General features: G+C 41.1%; 1 protein-coding gene across 1 annotated transcript in view; it reads right to left on the reverse strand.

Moving 5' to 3' along the window:
* Positions 1 to 19,006, reverse strand: part of NEXMIF (neurite extension and migration factor) — a 523,277-nt gene that overhangs the window by 268,889 nt on the left and 235,382 nt on the right. Inside the window, 1 exon segment of the mRNA XM_033945779.1 lies at positions 4,612 to 4,717. The gene's annotated coding sequence lies outside the window, so the exon portion shown is untranslated.

Genomic DNA, 19,006 nt, shown 5'->3' on the forward strand with positions numbered 1-19,006 from the left:
ACTTTGCTCCCAAAGCTGCCTTCAGCTCTGCAGCATGATCTGTCTATACCAGTGGTTCCCAACCCTGTCCTGGAGGAACACCAGGCCAATTGGGTTTTCAGGCTAGCCCTAATGAATATGCATGAAGCAAATTTGCATGCCTATCACTTCCATCATATGCAAATCTCTCTCATGCATATTCATTAGGGCTAGCCTGAAAACCCGATTGGCCTGGTGTTCCTCCAGGACAGGGTTGGGAATCACTGGTCTATACCATCTAGAAGGGAGCTTAAGTTGCCAACTGTTAGAGCTGGGACTTTTTCATGTTTAGGATCTGAAGAGTGGAATAAGCTTCTATCTTATATTAAACAGCAGAGAAGTTTGGGTGGGTTTTTTTTTAAAATGTTGGAACACCATACATGAGCTGAGTTGATGGTTGCAGTAGAGTTGTTCTGTTGTGTGATTAATACTGTAAGCTCCTGTATAAAGAAATTGATGTCTGTATATTATTATTGCTGTTTTGTTTTATGACTGTGTGGAAGTTTTAATTGTTGAACGATTATTATAATGTTATTTTAGTTAATTTTATTGTGCATGTTATGTTGTACTCTGCTTTGTGATTCGGGAATCTGAGAGCCCATATCGAGGGCAACGCGGGGACGGGAGGTGAGCACGCGCCACAGGGAATGGCTGGCAGCATCTTCCCGCTGAAGATTTGGAAGGCCATTGGAGGGCCACGGCCGCAGGGGACGTTGGTAGTGAGGTATTAATTAGTCATGACTTCAGGGGGGTGGGGGGTTACTTTTTCAAGGGGGGTGGAGAGTGGAGGGCTATTTTGACTGTTCTGTTTATCTGCTTGACATGTTGTACTTGCATGTTTTTGAATTTAATAAAAATGATTGATCATAAAAAGCTGTGACCTCAGAGGAGTCGTGGTGTTCCTGGTCCTCCAAGGTGGCTTTTCCCGCTCACCCTCCCTTGTGGGTGTTTTGAGGGTTGTTCACAGGTTGTACTCAGGTGCGGTATCCCAAGCTACTGGCTGCTGGGCTCATCGAGGGAACCATGCCAAGGGGTCGGATGACCCTGCTGAATAGGGCTTGTAAGGGACATGATACCCCTCAGATCCTTACTGACATGGCAGGGTTGGGGCTATACTTTGATATTTTTATAGCTCTGGACAATTGTTCTGTTGGTTGGTTGGTTGTTAAAATGTTAGTTACCAATAAACAGGGCTGTGGCCATGTTTCTACCAATATGCGTCTGTGTGTTGATGTTATATGAATTGAGAGCATTTGTGCTTTGGGGGGGTGGAGGTGGTGGAAGGGGATCCCACTATTAAAGCGGATTATAAATAAAAACAAACATTGTTGCAAATTTGCCTATCATCAGAGCGCAAGGAAGGTTTCAAGTACTGGTTTTCTTGTGCTGTTCCTCATCCTTTTCAGCCACACTATGACAGGCTCCTATTTCAATTCAAGGAGAAGCAAGAGGAGTTTAATATAAGATACAGCATATGAATATTGCTTAGCACATTGAAATTCCAAAAACACATTATAAATGGTGAATGCTGCTTCCCCACTGAAAAAAAAACCCGGCAGCGTCCTTATTAAGCTGCCTTTGCGAGGAAAATGTTTTTAAGTATGCAGAAAATTTGTCGGGAATTTTTGACAACGAAAGATGAATTGACTTTTAGTCCACATATGTGCATTGGTAAAATCCACATTTTTAAAGTTATTTACTGCACAAACTGAAGCCTATGATTCTACCTGAGAATTTTAGATTAGTGGTCCCTTTGGCTAAATTAGACTACTGTAATTCACTCTGTTTAGGGCTTCCGTAACAAACTGTGCACAATACGGCCACTTGTCTAACATATAACTCCAATCTTAAAGGAACTGCATTGGTTGGTCAAAAGAGAAGAGAATCACCTCTAAAATTTCGCTTTCTATACACAAGATACTGAATTATAATACCCCTTATTATTTATCTAGCTTTTTGAAAATGTACATGCCAATTTGAGCATTACTGTCAGAGAGTGCTAGGCATCTAACGACTTAATTTCTTAGTGTAATACATTAGGAAGAGACCAGACAATGTCCATTTTCGATTGCAAGTCCAAAAGAATGGAACCAGATACCAGTTCATCTCAGATTAGGGAAAGATACAACCACTTTTAGGAAACAACTGAAAGCACTCTTGTTTATAAGATGTTTTAATAAAATATAGTAAGTGATTACACAGTATGCGAGATTAACTGCCTCTATTTTGACATTGGATATCCTGGACATACGGATGATTCAACTGGACTCTACAGACCTATATTTTCACTTGTGTATGCTGGACACTATGCTGGACACTACAGACATATTTTCCCATAGCCAGGCCCAGCCTGTACCTTGCTGTCTGTAAACATCTTCAGTTTTTTTGCAATGCTAACAATGCTATTCTTGTTTCCCTGCTGGGAGGATATCCCTTCAAGGTTCTGCTGAACTGTTATCAGTGCTCTGCTGAACTGTTATCAGTGCTGTATGCTTCATAGACTTCATATGCCAGACACCCTAGAAAGCCATAAAACTTTTATAATGAGCAAGGAACTCTGCTCATGTGGGTGTAACGAGATGAAATAACTTGGTACCAAACCATGGGTTTCCTGTCTCCCAACCAAGCTATGGGAACCAGACAGCTGGATTGTTGAAAGGTCATCTTTGCCAACTTTTCATCTTACAAGGACACCAGCTCGAATATGCACAGAATTGTAAAACCTCTAATTAGCAGCTGCATGTCTCCGTGCTGAAAGAAGAAAGTTCAACAACAGTTCTCTGTTTCTGCAAGGCCCCTGGTGGAGGTGAGAGAGGCGTGGACAGAGGGAGGAGCTAGCTTTACATTATTTTATGTACCAATAGGGAATTACATAACCAGAATTCGGGGATGGACTTTCTTGGAACAAAGGAAGAATTGCTCTGTATAAAAAACACGTGTATTCTAGGTAAAGCCAGAGAGATTCACTTACTTATGCTACGGGGAACTGCTAGCCCCCTGCTAAGCATATGGGTGCACATTCTTCTCTCCATTGCATATTCTAAACTGACAATACATTTTTCCAATATGTCTTTGCTGCTGTAATACTGTAAGTTTTTTATACTAACAATAAACAAATGTTGTCTGTTTTGGAAGATACAATGCCGTCTTGTAGTTATTCCAATGAGGTAAACAAAGCAGCCTTTTACTTCAGTGGTGACTGCCCGACGTGATAATGCTTGGGTTTCACGCGCTTGCGTGATTAACAGATTTTATTTTTCAGGTGTTCCGGTGAACTCCACAGAGAAACTCGTTCAGGGGACGTTTGTCCCTGGACGAAGGGTGCTCCTGGGTGAGCCAAAACATATATTTCTAGTCACCCAGAGACCGTACGGAATTAATACTGTATAAATTGTAAGTACACCTTTTTAATTAATTTTTATATATATAGTAGATGTCAGTTTTATAAATAGGGAAAGATAGAACAGTGTAGGGAGGCGCGTGTTTTTTGTTTTCAAGAGATTGTATATTTTATATAGAATAGGGAATTGAGCAGTTTAGTTTGCATCAGGATGTTACCTCTAGAGGTCGTGCAAATGGCCAATCATTCTAAATTAGCTACAAACATATCCCACTTCCATGACAACGGGATTAAAGTGACAGCTAAGAAACCCAAAAACAGCACAGATACCTGGCCATGGCCGAAGGAAGGTTCCCTGCTGTGGGAAGACCTGGCAACACTTCGGACCAATAGTATGCAGAAAAAGACTGGCAAATCTCAAAGTGAGCATTTAGAAATAGTGGAGTATGCTACATCATTGGTTTTAATTGTATTTTATTGCATTTTAGATTGGTGTGCATTTGTTCTATTTGATTTTCATAGAGTTTTGTATTTTTTTAATGAATGTTGTATTGTGCTTTGCCTTAAGTTAAAATATACGTACATTAACAATAAACAAGAAGATTGGATGGGAGAAGCATTCCTACTTTTTCCCAATGACACAATGTTTATCTTCTCAAAACTGTTTCTACTAACAGAAGTTGCAAAGCTGCAGCTACACTCGGAAGTAGAAATGTTTGGGTCTGAAGGCTCTCAGAGGAGAATAAACATGTATGTATGCAAAAAGCGGTGAGTTAGAACGGAAAGCTTTAACGAAACATCTTCTGCCTCCTGGTCACCAAAATTCTACCTTTGAAATTGCTCTAAATACCCTTTTCATAGCCAATAACCTCAGGAAAATCTGGTTTTAATGACATTTCCTATTCTGAAACATGCGTATTAGGGGGGGCGGAAGTCAAATTCATCATGTGTGTATTTATCCCAAAATTATTTCTCATTCTATTGCACGTTAAAATAAAAATTATACAACTGTTTTAAAAGAACTCAATTAAAATGTCAATTACACAGACCCTTATTTACTTTGGTGGATTTCAGAATTGTGTTTCACTGAAGCCCTCACTAAAACAGTGACCCTAGATTCTCAAAAACAGTCACTTTGGCTGAGGCATAATCCCCATTAGCTACAAATAAAATGTGACTACAGATCCAAAATATCAATAACTCCGTCCCAAAAAAGCCTTTGAACACGTCCTACTCCCCCAAAATTCACTCACCAGTCTTTGCTGACCCATCGTGTTCTGGAACTTCACCTCCAATGATTTTTGTAGACAAACTCTCCTTCCTTAACGGAGTGAAGAATCCTTAAAATTCAGCTGCATCCTGTTAAAAAAAAAAAAAAAGAGAAGAAAATGTATATATGTATAGTGAGCTTAAATTTTTTAATTTAATTTTATTCATGGTTCTTGATATACCGCCCCTGTATAAGACTCTGGTGATACCATTTTAGTAGCCTTCCTCTAGACCGACTCCATCCTTTTTATATCTTTTTGAAGGTGCAACCTCCAGAATTGTACACAATATTCTAAACGAGGTCTCACCAGAGTCTTATACAGAGGCATCAATACCTCCTTTTTCCTACTGACCATACCTCTTCCCTATGCAACCTAGCATTGAGGAAAATATTTGACTAAGAAGGTGGGCCAGGGTCGAGAGCGGAGAATGAGGGATTCAGTAATAGGAGTGTGCGAATGCGGTCAGCCTAAATAGGTGGAAGGTAGTCCAAGAGGACATGTGGATGACCAAAAGAGAGGAAGAAGTGGGGCTTATAGTGGAAGCAGGTGGTGTACTAACAGATAAAGACAAGACAGACTGGTATATTTTAGATTGGCAGGTATCTGCAAGAGAAGATAAAGGCAAGATGGAAGGATTGGAGGACAGAGAAACTGTAGATGATGGAGAGGGACTATCAACAACATTGAAAAGAGCTCGAGGAAGGTTAACGGCAGTGGTAATCTGCTGACTGAGATAGTCATGCTTGGCCTATCGGACAGCTTTGCGGAACGTGTGGTTGTGAGTGCAGAAGGGGAGTGAGACTTGTTCCCCTGTCTTTCTGCATGATGGAGAAAGAGTTTGGAGGAGTGGAAGGTGCAAAGGGAACCATGGAGAATGAAGGTGGTGGGATGAGCAGTGAGAGGAAAACGGGGCTGCAAGATCAAGTATCTGAACAGAGAAGGGGCATCAAAAGAAGGGGGAGGATGGATGGTGAGATTTGGTCATAATGGTTAGAAACATGGAAATAGAAACGGGAGGAAAAGGAAGGGAGGAAGAAGTATGAGCGAGTCAGGGAACAGGGGGTGGGAGATTACGTAAGAGAAGAAAATAGTTTGTCTAGGGTAGAAGGAAAGAGGAGAGCAAGGTAGGAGAAAGGTTAGGATCGAAAGAGGAGAAAATTAGGTCTAAAACATTACCAGCAGAGTGGGTGGGAAAGATCACGTGCTGAGTAAGCTCTAAACTGGATATAAGGGAGAGGAAGGCAACTCAGGTGAAAAGGGACAAGAGGATGAAATCACCAAAGAGAAGAGGAGGAGAAAAGAGGGCGGAGCATTCAGCAGAAAACACTGAGATTTCTTTCAGTGAGATAGCAGAGGGTGGGGGAGTGTTAGGGTTACCAGATTTCCTTGGACATGGCCTCTTTTTAAGGACTTGGTTGGGCGTCCAGGCAGCTTTAAAATTTTAGAACTTTTGTCCAGGGAAAGTAACTACACTTGCACACCTATCCAGAGTCCTCCTCCCCCTCCCCTCTCGCACACCTATCCGGAGCCCTCCTCCCTCCCCCCATGCCCACCCCTGCCATGGGATCTTGTGCTTGCAGGGCTGGGAGTAGAGCTTGGGGGGAACAGGGCGGGGCCAGGGGTGGGGCCAAGTGTCCTCTTTTTTTATTAAAGAGGAAATCTGGTAACTCTACGGAAGGTGATAGATAAGGGTGAGAGAGCAAAGGGAAGGGAAAAACACAAAATGGAAAGAACCTTAAAAGGGCATGAAGAAACCATAAAAGCTGAAGACTATTTGTAGGCCATGTTACCAATCCACCTGGTGGGGTGGGAAGTGTGGGCAGAGAAAAAGAGGAGTCCAAGTGGGTGGCCGTGTCACCAGGATGCAGTCAGGTTTCACAACAACAATTAGCAAACACAGTTCAACGATAGACAAAATAAAGTGACAGCTTCTCATACACTAACATTACCTTTTCACTAAGAACATAATTGTTGGCCTACAAAATAATAATAATAATTTATTTTCTTGTATACCGCCCAACCAGTAATTCTGGGCGGTTCACAACAGGAAAATACTGAGACATTTCAGCACATGGTACAGTTTCATAGAACACACTATCTATGTACGGTCTAAAATTATATAATAAAAGTAATACAATTGTTAAAAACATTCAAGTACAATGTTAAAAATTATTAAAAAACTAAAACATACTATGACAATAAGAAATTATCTTCCCTATAAAACACACCGTTAAATACAGTCAAACCTTGGATAGCGAGTAACGTGGTTTGCGAGTGTTTGACAAGACGAGAAAAACCATTTTATTAAATTTTAACTCGATCAACGAGCGTTGTCTTGCAGTGCAAGCACATATACGCGTGTCACGTCTAGCAGGCGTCAATAGACGCGCGTCAAATCGCTGAGCAGGCTGAACGTTAATACAAGTAGCCGCAGTTCAAGCGCACACAGTATACGCACATCCCGCACCGAGCGCCACTGAGCGTAATAAAAGCATCGTGCCCAATTCACCAGCAGTGCAGTGATTATTCAAAATGAGCGAGGTCTTGCAATACAAGTACGTACAGTACTGCATTTTGTGTTAAAGTTTTTGGGGTTGTGGAACGAATCGTCTGAGTTTCCAGCATTTCTTACGGGGAAATTCGCTTTGATATACGAGTGCTTTGGATTACAAGCATGCTTCTGTAACGAATTATGCTCGCAAACCAAAGTTTTACTGTGCATGTTATTTTTTAAAATTAATATTTATTGATTTTCAAACTTTGACAGTGCCATACAATTAATTTAGAGGTAAACATTACAGAAAAGGCACTTTAACTACACAATACAGAAAACAATCATTTCCCCCCTCTCCCCATAACTTGTTATATTAATTAATCTTTATTCATTTTTTAAAGCTCCCAGTAAGTGTAACATGTAATACAATCATTTATACTTAAATCACTCTTAATATAACATCAAATTCTAAACTATATCGAATAATCCCTTCATAAATAAAAGAAATCATAAAATAATCCCATCCCCCCATATATGAACCAAAGGAAAATATTAATGTTTATTCTATACAATACTTTCAATCTTTGCAATATTTTGTTAATGGCTCCCAAATAACCTGCTATTTGATTTCTCAACTCACAAGTTTCAGTGTAGCACGTTTGTTGTTTTTCTTTGTGTTCATGGCTGTAGCCTAGTCTGTCCTTATTAGGCCGCGAGTCTCGTTAACGTTGTAACAGGGCCTCAGGTACTGCCGCGGTTGCTGTTTTCACATACCGTGCACCAACCACTAGCTGTAACTTACAGCACTAAGGGCTCCTTTTACAAAGCCGCGCTAGGGCCTTAACGCACGGAATAGCGCGTGCTAAATTGCTGCGCACGCTAGCCGCTACCGCCTCCTTTTGAGCAGGGGGTAGGTTTTCGGCTAGCGCGCACTAATCCGCTGCGTGCGCTAAAACGCTTAGCGCACCTTCGTAAAAGGAGCCCTAAATATTTGTAAAACGAATTACTTCAGACTGAAATGAGTGCGAACACTCCTTCAAGGGGAGACCGCTGTACTGCACGACCCAGCACAATAAGCCAGGCAGCACCCGAGAATCCCAAAATGTTCAAGACACTGGGCTTGGGGATGAAATGCAGAAATAATAATAATAATTTTATTTTTTATATACCGCCAAAGCCATGATAGTTCGAGGCGGTTTACAACAAGAAGTGCTGGACAATCAGCGAAGTGGTCGCCATACAAAGTCATCGAATGTGAGGTACAGGCTGGGAGAAATGATACACTATAAGATTCTTAGGTTACAATCGATCAAACAAATTCGTTTTTATTGATTTTCTAAAATTGAAGTAGAGAATTTATTTTCTATAATTGAAATAGAGAAAATGATGACAAATAAGAATCAGAATGTCCGTATAGCTGTCTCCATGCTATATCTACTCAACCTTAAATGCACATAATAATAATAATTTATTTTCTTGTTTACTGCCCCACCAACCTTAAATGCACATAATAATAATAATTTATTTTCTTGTTTACTGCCCCACCAACCTTAAATGCACATAATAATAATTTATTTTCTTGTTTCCTGCCCCACCAACCTTAAATGTACATAATAATAATAATAATTTATTTTCTTGTTTCCTGCCCCACCAACCTTAAATGTACATAATAATAATAATAATTTATTTTCTTGTTTCCTGCCCCACCAACCTTAAATGTACATAATAATAATAATAATTTATTTTCTTGTTTACTGCCCCACCAACCTTAAATGTACATAATAATAATAATAATTTATTTTCTTGTTTCCTGCCCCACCAACAGTTCTAGGGGGTTCACAACAAAGAAACTGAAACATTTCAGAACATACAATTTCAAAAACACACTTCTACGTACATCAGTCAAATGCAGCAATAGCTAAGATGCGACTTCAACTCGTTGCTATCATTAAAACATAGGTTAAAAATGATTATATAACACCATTGTAATATTTAAAAAAAAAAAAAAAAATCAGCATTCTTGTTTATCAAATAGATAAATTTTTAATAATATCCTAACATTTCTTCCAGTAACTGAAGCTTGCAGTGAAACTAGTATGAGGAGCCGCTGAAAAGGTCTCAGCCCAACCAACAAAGTTGGGACAGTCTCCATCGAGGGCTATTCACTTAGTCCAACGATTTTCCACTCTTTTCGTTCCATTGGAAAAATACAGAACCAAAAAAAAAAAAGTGGAAAATTGCTGGACTAAGTGTATAGTCCTGGATGGAGACTGCCCCAACTTTGTTGGTTGGGCTGAGAACTTTTCAATGACCCCTCATAATGCTATTGCTCAAAAGGGTTTTCATTCTTTCCTCTCCATCCTCTACAGTCCATTTCCAGTTTACTTTCCTCCTTCCGTTTCCTCCTTTCCATTTACTTTCTTCCTTCCGTTTCCTCCTTTCAATTTACTTTCCTCCTTCCGTTTCCTCCTTTCCATTTACTTTCTTCCTTCCGTTTCCTCCTTTCAATTTACTTTCCTCCTTCCGTTTCCTCCTTTCCATTTACTTTCCTCCTTCCGTTTCCTCCTTTCCATTTACTTTCCTCCTTCCGTTTCCTCCTTTCCATTACTTTCTTCCTTCCGTTTCCTCCTTTCAATTTACTTTCCTCCTTCCGTTTCCTCCTTTCCATTTACTTTCTTCCTTCCGTTTCCTCCTTTCAATTTACTTTCCTCCTTCCGTTTCCTCCTTTCCATTTACTTTCTTCCTTCCGTTTCCTCCTTTCAATTTACTTTCCTCCTTCCGTTTCCTCCTTTCAATTTACTTTCCTCCTTCCGTTTCCTCCTTTCCATTTACTTTCTTCCTTCCGTTTCCTCCTTTCCATTTACTTTCTTCCTTCCGTTTCCTCCTTTCAATTTACTTTCCTCCTTCCATTTCCTCCTTTCTGTTTCCTTTCCTCCTTCCATTTCCTTTCCAGTTTACTTTCCTCCTCTCTCTATTGATGGCCCTTGGACGGTACCACCAGCAGTCAATGTTCACAGTTGTTCGTCAAGATACAATCTCATAAACCACACGCTCTCTCCCTTCGTTCTCTCCCCACCATTCCTTCCTCCCTACTCTTGTTAATTTCCATCCTCCTGTCATTTGCTCTCGGGCTGGTTTTTTAACTTACAAATGCTGAGGAAGGTTAGATCTTTTTCATCAACGTCACTTTTCCGTTCTGGTCCAATCAATTGTACTTTCTCGGGTAGATTATTGTAATGCTATTTATCTTGGCATCACAAAGGTCTGTTTTCAAAGACTACAATTGATTCAGAATACCGCTGCGAAGTTGATTTATGGAAAAAGCAAATTCGACCATGTGACTCCCTTGCTTTTGAGCCTTCATTGGCTCCCAGTTTATCTCGGAATTCAGTTTAAATCTATGTGTATTATTTTAAAAATTTTACATGGTATTTTTATCCCTCTTGTTCCTCTTCTATGGAACGTCTATAGATTTTCATATGTGAGAGGTACTCAACAATTTAAAGGAATCAAGAATTTCAGCCTCTCTTTGGCTTTTAAATTCTCCCAATCATGGAATGATCTTCCTCTGATTTTGAGATGTCTTAGTTCCTTCCAATCTTTTCGTAAATCCTTGAAAACTTTTCTATTTGCTAAACACTTTGAAAATTAATTTCCATGTATTTTAGTATTTTTTTAAATTAATTTATTGTTAACCGTGTCGACATTCCCATGGTTGAAGACCTGGTATAAGGCTAAGTATTAGTTTAGTTTGGTTTATATAAAATCAAATTGCATATGACAGACGTCGCATCAAGGGCAAATATCACTGAAGGCAAAAACTGGCGAAACCCTAACATACATCAAAATATAGAATTACATAAGACATACAAGATGTCTCAATGACAGACATCATTATGCCAGATAAAACAGACCAGACCATCGAACACCTCCGTGACCAGCACTCAACGGTCATCACTCTTACTCCCTCAGCCTGGAGGTTGCTATTAAAGTGTGATCCAAAGACCAGGCTCTCTCTGCTCTGTTCCACTGGACTTGCTGCTTTTTGTGCAGACATGACTATCTCCATTATCGATATTAAATAAGAGGTGCCACATGCAGCTCATGAAGAAAAAGAAAAGCACAGACCAGGTCTTCAGGCTTCCCAGCACCATGCCCGAATTACAATACTAAAGAATATTTTGAAAAAATAATAATAGGTATCCTCACAATGACGCAGATTCTGCAAAACGCCAAGGTGGGTAGATTATACTGCATTGTGGGGGAGGAACGGCTCTTCATTTCTAATAGGAGAAAATACTGCTGCAGGACAAATTTCGATATATCCGGATATGCACACATCTTTTGTAGAAGGCAGGCCATAAATCCAACACAGTTCGACAAACATTCTTGCCGCTTGCTTTCATCCAAGAGGGCCAGTAATCCACATGCTCTGTACAGAGCCACCACGACCAGCGCACCCTTCCAGTCTTGGAGGGAACACTGCATGGACATTAGTAGCTAAAGGTGTGATTCACTAAGCTTCATTGCTTTAGACACAGAATGGGTTAAAAAAAAAAAAAAAAAACCCCTTCACAAATCAGACTCCGTTTTGAACATGAATACGGAATATCCTTACAACAGACTCTGTTTAAAAAGCAACAGAATTCTTACAATTCTGCTCAGATCATCTGGGGCAGCCTCCTTGGAGCGGCTGGGGCACGGGCAGTGTGTCTGGGAGGGAATGCATGGATGGGAGAACATCGCAGGGGAGGAGACATAGGCATCCTGGGACTGTCTGCCAAGTCTCTTCCCTGAAGAAGCCCTTTCTGGAAACGTCAATCGCTCCTCCTAAACTTACTTGCTCCACTTCATCACTGACGCTGAAACCGTGGATTGAAGACAAAGTTTTATTTTATTTTTCTTCCCAGCTTATGATTTATCTTTAATCTTATCTATTGTTTTGCCTTTTGTCTTTGTTTTGTTCTATTTCTATCATTTAAATTTCTCCAGAATTCTACTGTTCAACGGCTCCCCCTTCTGCTTCTATTCCTTTCTCTCCTCTCTTCTACCTTCCAAAGTATTTAGATCAATGCTGTCTTTTTAAAATGTTTATTTTATTTTTATTTTTCCTCTAACTCTACTTTTCACTTCTCTATTACCCTCCAGGTACTTTAGTTAGATTGTGAGCCTTCGGGACAGTAAGGGAATTTTTCAAGTACCTTTCTTATTTCTAATCTTAATGTATATTTTCTGTAAACCGCTTAGAACCTAACGGATGTAGCGGTATATAAGAAATAAATTACATTACATTACATCTTTCCCTTTAATAAGAAAGCACAACCTTTCATTTTTCTTAAAGCTAGGCTTCTCTGATCATTCTCCTAGCTCATAGCATCCATCAGTATAATTTGGAGAACTAAACTGCTTTCTATAGTCTTATTTTTGCCTTAAATTGGGGCTTTTTATCCTGATGGTGAGAGGAAGTGTGGAATTTTTTTCACACACTGTCTGTTTCGTACGGACAGTGTCACTTTTTCCTTGTACCCAATTACATGGCAGATGGCAAGAGACGCACAACTCTAGCTCGGGAGGGACACAAAAACAGGTTTGATTTTTCCAGGTGAACCATACTCTGCAAATTAATCTGGACTTCAGTCACAATACATATAAACATTGGCTGATCGATATTCATTGCTGGTATCTTGAAATCCAAAGTGGCCATCCACAACCAGGACTGTGCGTTTCTGTTGTAACAGGGTATCGGATGTGAAAAAAGTTCAGCGCCCAAGGGCCACAATGGAGGACTAGGCCAGCTGGGGGAGAGGGGGGGTGAGGAAATAAGGTAAAAGGTTTTTGTTTTAAGACTCATAGTCATAGTCATAGTCATAAGAATCATAGTAGATGACGGCAGATAAAGACCCGAATGGTCCATCCAGTCTGCCCAACCTGATTCAATTTAAATTTTTTTTTTTTTTTCTTCTTAGCTAGACTGGAGCAGGAAGAGTCTTGCAGAGTCTTAAAAGTAGAGTAGTCTCTTCTCGTCTGAATTTGGGTCAACGGCAACATCTCTTCCAAAGAAGGCAAAGACCCAACTCAACCTGCTGGCTAGAGTTTATCCACTACTGCAGAATAAAAATTTTCCCATGGGCCCAAAAAACATGATTCAGAACAGTTCTTCAGACCATCAGCCATTCTACTCAGAAAATGACACGGGAACAAATTTTCCCCATCTCTATCCCTATCCCAACCCTGCAAGCTCCATCCTCATCTGCACAAGCCTCAAACACTTTAAAATCCTAAGTAGCAACATTCTAGAGCTCAGATTGTGATGTCATAATGCCTCATTCCACCAATGCCTAAGCTCCGTCCTCATCTGCACAAGCCTCAGACACTTTAAAATCCTAAGTAGCAACATTCTAGAGCTGAGATTGTGATGTCATAATGCCTCATTCCACCAACGCCTAAGCTCCGTCCTCATCTGCACAAGCCTCAAACACTTTAAAATCATAAGTGTGCAAGGCTTGTGCGGTTAAGGCAGAGCGTGCAGGAATGGGATAGACATAGAATTCGCGGGGACAGGGATATTAAGCCTCTTTTGGCATGGCACTGACGGATCTGGCAAGAACTTTTCCTACTGATATGTAGAAATCATGGTCATTAAATAAGTTGTAGATAAAAGCTTTTAATTGACTAAATGTTAATACATCTGTGACTAAGGTTTTTTGGGGGGGAGTTTACATTACTATATCAAAAACATTCAAAAGCTGGTCAAACGTTAAGTTTCAGTCCAACAAAAAAAAAAAATATCAACTACATAAACAACTCATTTGCTGACCTTATTTTCACACAGCCAAGTGGACTAAAATACATCAACCACAATTCCATTGACACAGAGTAAGGGAAAACGGCAACCTCTGAAGTCAAATAAGGCACAAAAATGATGGCCAATAGCATCGCTCATGCTGTCAAGGTACAGTCCATAGTTTTCTTCATCCCGTCATCTTGTTCAAGAGAGACTCCAGGATTTTCACAAAGAAACTACACTTGCTTCATACCACACAAAAATCACACTTTCAAACATTGGCTGTTGCTGTGCTTAGAGGTCGTCTACGCTCACGTCAGGAAAAGAAACAGTGCACGCTTGTTCTCTTAGACAAAGGCATTTTCTGTAAAAAGGATTTCCTCAGTAAGCATGCTCTGCATAAGGGGAAGTCTGGCATCACTAGAACAGGATCCTTCTAGGGGCGATTTAATTTAAATCTCATTGATCAGTGGCATTAGCAGTGCAAGAGGGTTTTCTCTTTCTAAGCCCCAGTTGTCCACCACTTTCCAACAGCTAATTCTGTATAAAAGGGCTCTCTCAGAAGAGAAAATGGCCCAGATAAAAGGCGGAGATGGCCTCAATGCATCTGCTGGGACATACACAATCCGGCTCTATGTGTGCATTCGAAAAGAGAGCTAATCACCTCAGCCTGCGTTCCTTTCAGAGCCAAGGAGGACCTTTACTTCCCACCAAGCAGGAAAACTCTTCCTTTTCCCCCATGCATGCATGGTGTACTTATACACATCAATTTTTAGCCACCAGGCGATTCAGATTTAGCAGCGATCCAGCAGCTCTAAGCAAAGGCAGTAATGCTCCCAGGAATCTCACTGCTTGATGTGCCGAATTAATAAATACTTGGGCAACAGAAGATTCATTGCAGGCTCTACAAAGCATATGCATTACAACTGGGGGAGCAGCAAGTTGATTCCTCTCTTATTTTCCCTCCTCAGGGACTGCAACACTTGAACTGGCATAATATCGAAAGCGTCCTGTTTTGGAGGGGCCAGAAGCCATCAAGCTTTGAGTATTCACAGATGATCAAGGTCCTGCGTCCACCAGCCCTGATGCTTTTGTTGCTATGCTGGTTCTCATGTTGCCACCGGGGAGGGAGGTAAGGTAATGAGCACATCACGGGGGGAAGCAGAAGGAAGGCAAAAGATGCTGGATACCCATGGGGAAGAGGAGGGGAGGGAAAGAGAGAAATGCTAGACAGCCAAAGGAGAAGGGGGGAAGAGAGAAATGCTGGACACCCATAGGGGAGGGAAGGGAAGAAATAAATGCTGAACATCCATGAGGGAGGGGGAAGAGAGAAATGCTGGACACTCAAGGGGGAGAGGGAAGAGAGAAATGCTGGCACCACGGCAGTTTTGTAGTAAGGAAGGGCAGACCGCCCCAGGCATCAGCACCTCTCCATGCTCCACATCATGCTCGCGCCGCCCCCCCTCCCCCCCTCCCTCCCTGTACCTCTTTATATTATCACCAGTGGGAGCAATTACTCTAGCCTGCTGTGCACGCTGGCCTGGATCCCTCTGAAATCACTTCCGGGTCGCAGGGCCAGGAAGTGACATCAGAGAGAAAGCCAACATCAACATGAGCATCAGGCCTAAAAAGCTGCTCACACTGGCAAACATTTAAAGAAGTACAGGGGTGGGAAGGGAGGGCATGAGTGTAGCATAGGGGCGTGGAAGGAAAAGGGTGGAGAAGAGAGTACTGAGGGAGGTGCCAACTACTCACTACACCATGGGGAAGGGAAGATGGAAATGCTGGGTACCATGGGTGGGGGGAGGGGTAGAGGTAGAGAAGGAGAGATATTCTGGATGCTATTGAGGGGGAAACTTTGGGATGGCAGGTAAGAGAAGGGGAGATGCTGGAGTTGGGGGTGGTATCTGAGTCAGAGCTTGGGCCCCCAAAACAAAAAGGCATTCTACTGCACCTGCTCCAAACCATATAAAAAATAACAGCTATGTAGGCTTTTCCCTGTAGTATTTTAGGTACGTTTATTCCCATCAAGGTGAGCCTCTTGACTTGTTTTCCTTTGCATAAAAGTGTTATCTCAGAAGATAGCACCAGACACCATCCTCTGTTAATAGGTTAGGTCAATAAATATGTGTGAGTATGGAAAGGGAAAGAGGAGGATATCAGAGAAGAGGAGGGAGAACTAGACAGAAGAATAACAGAAGTGACTCAAAGAGACAAATGTTTCTAGGTGAACGTGATGCATAGGGTGTACATCAATATAGGAGACAACAGGATAATGATAACAGGAGAAAGATCTTCCATTAAAGCACAGATACGAAAGTGCTTCTTTTGTAGAAAACGCATACAAGGTACTTTTTTTTTTTCCCCCTAACAATTAAGAAAAGTCTTCCAGACTCAAGAGAAACCTGTTCGCTAGCCTTTTATTTCTGTGTTGCAATAACACTGATTTATCAGAGAGCACGCAGCAGAACTGAAATCTACACCAGTGGTTCCCAACCCTGTCCCAGAGCACCACCAGGCCAGTTGGGTTTTTCAGGATAGCTCTAATGAATATGCATGAGAGAGATCAGCATATAATGGAGGTGCCAGGCATGCAAATCTGCTCCATGCATATTCATTAGGGCTATCCTGAATACCCGACTGGCCTGGTGGTCCTCCAGGACAGGGTTGGGAACCACTGATCTAGACTACATGATAAGAAGTTACCATATCAAAAATAAGGAGTCTAAAAAAAAGGTAAAAGGGGCTATTTGATAATGGCATTATGTTACATCATGCATAAGCACACCAAAGGTAATTCTATAAAGGGGTACCCTAGGTGGAACCTTATCTACAAAGATAAGCGGACACATAATTTTCTTTATAGAAAACTACACTAGCTTCCCTATGATCTTAGGCATGAAGTTAATTACCTGTGGTTTCTTAAGTTGTAAAAAAAAAAAACTTGTCTATTCTATGAGCAATAAAAAACAGTCTAAGACCCTCAACTGACCCACACTCCACTCCAAGGATTATAGTAGATGACAGACATTTCATTAAAATCCCAAATCTTAGGAGTAGAAATTGATAACCACCTATCCATGAAGAGCCATGTACAATCAATACTAAAACAATCTTTCCTTGTGAAGAGAAAGCTAAGATCCTTCAGAAAATACCCAAATTTTAGTGCAATCCCTAATCCTATCTTGACTAGACTACTGTAATGTGACACTAGTTCTTTGCTCTAAAACGTTGCTATTGTGTCTACTATTTCAAAATGCAGCAGTAAGACTCGTATACGGATTACGGAAATCGGAACACCTACAGCCCTACTATAAGAAACTACATTGGCTGCCCATAACCGCAAGGATCAAGTTTAAAATCAGGCACACTGCCTTTAAGATCCTGACAGGGAATGCCCCCAACTACCTACCTAACAGAGGTGGCCATACCACTCCAGGGTGCCTCCAACGGATATTCTACCAGAATATTTTTCCATTTAAGATTCCCAGCAAAGCAACAACATAAAGTCTACCAGGCAAATTACCTTATCAATCCAATATCAATTAGCAAAATGCTGGAACCAACTACCACTTACACTATGATCTTGTGACCACTATCTCAGGTTCCGAAAACTTTGAAAAGCAGTTCTGTACCAAGGCTCAGAGCCAACCCAGAAGTAACTGACAAGGTCATTGTAAAAGCCCATTTCTAAAGTGTCCAATGCAACTCATGGGACATTTATTTAGCCCATCCTCCCAAAAGAACCCAGAACGGGTTACAGGAGTACATACACAGTATAGTCAAGACAATTATGGACAAGACGTATTTGAAAAGTGAGTGGTACAATGACTAAGTTATGATAAATAGAGAACATCTGAGATACACTAGGTAAGTACTATATATGCTATAGTAGATATAAACATCCAAGATACTCTAATTAACTATATAGCCTTGGTGAGGAACTTAGCGTTATGGCCTAGTTTATAAGTTTATCTGAGATCATTTAGGCTTGGACTTTTTCATGGAGCTGGGTTTATGAAGAGGAAGGTTTTCATGGCCTTCCTATAGTTCCAAAAGTCATCCAGCTCTCTGATAGATGGGGGAATGAGGTTCCAAGATGAGCCAAAGACGACCTACTTAAACTTGTATGTAGTTGTAACTATAACCTAACTGTATTAATAGGGATTTTCATGCTCAGCTTTGGGCAAGAAAACTTACGCCAGCTGAAATCTGGTGTAAATCCTGGGATGCAACTTGGCTGCACAGCTCACAAATTCTAACACTGTCTGTAATTCATTGGAACCTGCCTGGCACGCCAATGCCCTTCCCATTGGTCATTCCTCCTTCCTGGGTTGCACTCAAAAGGATTTAGGCATGGAACATTCTAGAACTGCGCACAGCCAGATCCATACACAAATCCAAATTAGTGTCAATTAACGTCAATAACAGATTGTTAGCGGCCAATCATCATTAATGGCTCTAACTAAATTGCGTGCGGATCTCGGAATTGCGTGGAGTGGTGGCCTAGCGGTTATGAGGTTATGAGTTCGATTCCTACTGCAGCTCCTATGGCCGGGCACGTCGCTTAACACTTCATTGCCCCAGGTACAAAATAAGTACCTGTTTAAAATATGTAAACCACTTTGATTGTAACCACATACAAAAAGCGGTATACAAGTCCCATTACCTTTAGAGAACCTGGGGTATGCGGTACGATACATGCATCAATATAGATTAGATCAATACACATATCTGTGCATATATGCCACTATTCTTATCATCTACATGTGTACACTTTATAGAATTACTCCCAAAACATGTTGAGGGCACTATTTAAGCTCATACTGTACTTCCAGAACAGTCAAGATGAATAGGAGAGGCAAGAGAGAGCGCCAGAAGAAAAGATGCCAACCGTCCAGTAAAGTTTAGGCGCTGCAAGCTGGGTTTGCCAAAGCATTGTGATTAATTTCTACTGCAGATGCGCGCCATCTAAAAAGTGGGCAGGCAATAAAGCAAGTGTCACTGCTAACCAGTCAGCCCTTGCACTTGCCACCACCCCCCGCCCACACTTTTACAACGTCCCGTTAGGTTTTTTTATTCATGGCCAGCCGCAGCGG

Source organism: Geotrypetes seraphini, chromosome 5 (assembly GCF_902459505.1).
Source record: "Geotrypetes seraphini chromosome 5, aGeoSer1.1, whole genome shotgun sequence".
Taxonomy (NCBI): Eukaryota; Metazoa; Chordata; class Amphibia; order Gymnophiona; family Dermophiidae; genus Geotrypetes; species Geotrypetes seraphini.